The sequence below is a fragment of the Arachis hypogaea genome, chromosome 1 (assembly GCF_003086295.3).
Source record: "Arachis hypogaea cultivar Tifrunner chromosome 1, arahy.Tifrunner.gnm2.J5K5, whole genome shotgun sequence".
NCBI lineage: Eukaryota > Viridiplantae > Streptophyta > Magnoliopsida > Fabales > Fabaceae > Arachis > Arachis hypogaea.
This window is the reverse complement of record NC_092036.1, coordinates 110202977-110206480: the sequence shown is the minus strand read 5'-3', so window position 1 is coordinate 110206480 and position 3504 is coordinate 110202977.

Genomic DNA, 3504 nt, shown 5'->3' with positions numbered 1-3504 from the left:
GGCATTCAAGAGAATCCGGAAGGTTCTAAACCTTGTCTGTTGGTATTCTGAGTAGGATTCAATGACTGAATGACTGTGACGGGCTTCAACTCCTGAAGGCGGGGCGTTAGTGACAGACGCAAAAGAATCACTGGATTCTATTCCGGCCTGATTGAGAACCGACAGATGGGAATGCCGTGCCGTGACAGGGCATTAGGAATCGTTCCAATGAGAGGATGGGAGGTAGCCATTGACAACGGTGAAACCCTACATACAGCTTGCCATGGAAGGAGACTTGCGTGTTTGAAGAAGAAGACAGTAGGAAAGCAGAGATTCAGAAGATGGAGCATCTCCAAACCTCAACCTATTCTCCATTACTGCAAAACAAGTAATCATTTCATGTTCTTTTGCTTTTCACAATCAATCCTGATAATTTCTGATATCCTGACTAAGAATTACAAGATAACCATAGCTTGCTTCAAGCCGACAATCTCTGTGGGATCGACCCTTGCTCACGCAAGGTATTACTTGGACGACCCAGTACACTTGCTGGTTAGTTGTGCGGGATTGCAAAAGTGTGATTGCAATTTCGTGCACCAAGTTTTTTGGCGCCGTTGCCGGGGATTGTTGAGTTTGGACAACTGACGGATTATCTTGTTGCTTAGATTAGGAACTGTTTTATTTTTGTTGGTTTAGAGTCTTTTAGTTGAGTCATAAAAATTCTAAGTTTGGTGTCCTCTTTTTGTTTTTCCCTTAAAAATTTTCGAAAATTTTGTGTTTGATTTTCTAAAATTTTAAGTTTGGTGTCTTTTTGTTGTTTTTCTCTTTCCTCTTTTTTAAAATCAAATCTTTTTCATAAAATTTTTTCAATCATATCTTTTTAATTGCTGTTTTAAAAATCTTTTTAATTAACTAATTGATTCAGTTTTTCAATTTGCTTGATCTTATTTATTTTAGATTTTCGAATTTTTTTTTATTTTCTTTTGTTTTATTTCATTTTTTTTCGTTAATTCAAAAAAAAAAAAAAAACAAAATTTATCTCTTTGCAATCATTATCATTTCCCTCTTGTCCATTATGGACTTAAGTGGGATTAATCAGTCCAAAAGGACTCTGGGGTCATATGCTAACCCCATTACAACTGCATATGGGAGTAGCATCTGTACACCTCCCATCAAAGCAAGCAGCTTTGAGCTAAATCCTCAACTCATTATCATAGTGCAGCAAATTGCCAGTATTCCGGTCTTCCACAGGAAGAGCCTACTGAGTTTCTGGCACAGTTTTACAAATTGCTGACACAGTACATGATAAAGAGGTAGATCAGGATGTCTACAGACTATTACTGTTTCCATTTGCTGTAAAAGATCAAGCTAAAAGGTGGTTGAACAACCAACCTACAGCAAGCATAAAGACATGTAAACAGTTGTCAGACAAATTCCTGAATCATTTTTACCCTCCTAAGAGGATGACACAGTTAAGGCTGGACATCCAAGGCTTTAAACAAGAGGATAATGAATCCCTTTATAATGCCTGGGAGAGGTATAGAGGTATGCTAAGGAAATGTCCCTCTGAAATGTTTTCAGAGTGGGTACAGTTAGACATTTCTATTATGGGCTTACAGAAAAAGCTCAGATGTCTTTAGACCACTCAGCTGGTGGATCTATACACATGAGGAAGACAATTGAAGAAGCTCAAGAGCTTATAGACACTGTTGCTAGAAATCAATATTTGTACTCTAGCAATGAGTTCTCTCCAAAAGAGGAAGTCATGGCAGTAGTCACTGACCCTAATCCTCAAGAACAGATAAATGAGCTTAATCAACAATTGCTCCTGATGACAGAACAGTTAGCAGACTTTAAAGAGATGCTCCATGAAACCAAAGTTGCTAACAAGAGCATAGAACTGCAGTTGAATCAAGCAAAACAGCAATTATCTAAACAGATAACAGAGGAGTGTCAAGCAGTTCAACTGAGGAGTGGGAAGACACTGAATACCACTGCTCAGAAGAGCAAAAAGCCAACAGGGAACAATTGACAGAGGATAACCAAACCACTGTTCAAAATCCCTCTGAGGACAGTAAGAGCCCAGAGAGGAATGTTATTGGCGTTCAAACGCCAGAAAGGGAAGGAAAGTTGGCGTTAAACGCCCATTCCTTGCCCAGTTCTGGCGTTCAAACGCCAGAAAAGGGAGAGAAGTTGGCGTTTAACGCCCAAGCTTCACCCATTCCTGGCGTTCAAACGCCAAGGGAAGATCAGACACCTGAGAGTGCTGACAGTAATCCCTCTAACAAGGCTTCTCAACCACTTCTGTAAGGAATAAACCTGCAGCATCTAAGGTTGAAGAATATAAAGCCAAGATGCCTTATCCTCAAAAACTCCGCCAAGCGGAACAGAATAAGCAATTTGCCCGCTTTGCAGACTATCTAAGGACTCTTGAAATAAAGATTCCGTTTGCAGAGGCACTTGAGCAAATACCTTCTTATGCTAAGTTCATGAAAGAAATCTTGAGTCATAAGAAGGATTGGAGAGAAACTGAAAAAGTGTTTCTCACTGAAGAATGCAGTGCAGTCATATTAAAAAGCTTACCAGAAAAGCTTCAAGATCCAGGAAGCTTTATGATACCATGCACATTAGAAGGTGCTTGCACCAAGACAGCTCTATGTGATCTTGGAGCAAGCATCAATCTAATACCTGCATCCACTATCAGAAAGCTTGGGTTGACTGGAGAAGTCAAACCAACCCGGATATGCCTCCAACTTGCTGATGGCTCCATTAAACACCCATCAGGCATAATTGAGGACATGATTGTCAAGGTTGGGCCATTTGCCTTTCCAACTGACTTTGTGGTGCTGGAAATGGAGGAGCACAAGAGTGCAACTCTCATTCTAGGAAGACCTTTCTAGCAACTGGACGAACTCTCATTGATGTACAAAAAGGGGAATTAACCCTGAGAGTCAATGAGGATGAGTTCAAGTTGAATGTTGTCAAAGCTATGCAGCATCCAGACACATCAAATGACTGCATGAGCACTGATATTATTGACTCTTTGGTGGAGGAGGTCAATATGACTGAAAGTCTTGAATCAGATCTAGATGACATCTTTGAAGATGTTCAGCCTGGTCTGGAGGAACTAAAGGAAATAAAAGAAATTTGAAAATTCCTCAAGAAGGAGATAAACCTCCTAAACCAGAGCTCAAGCCACTACCACCATCCCTGAAATATGCATTTCTGGGAGAAGGTGACACTTTTCCAGTGATCATAAGCTCTGCTTTAAATCCACAGGAAGAGGAAGCACTAATTCAAGTGCTAAGGACACACAAGACAGCTCTTGGGTGGTCCATAAGTGATCTTAAGGGCATTAGCCCAGCAAGATGCATGCACAAGATCCTATTGGAGGATGATGCTAAGCCAGTGGTTCAACCACAAAGGCGGCTAAATCCAGCCATGAGGGAGGTGGTGCAGAAAGAGGTCACTAAGCTACTAGAGGCTGGGATTATTTATCCTATTTCTGACAGCCCCTGGGTGAGC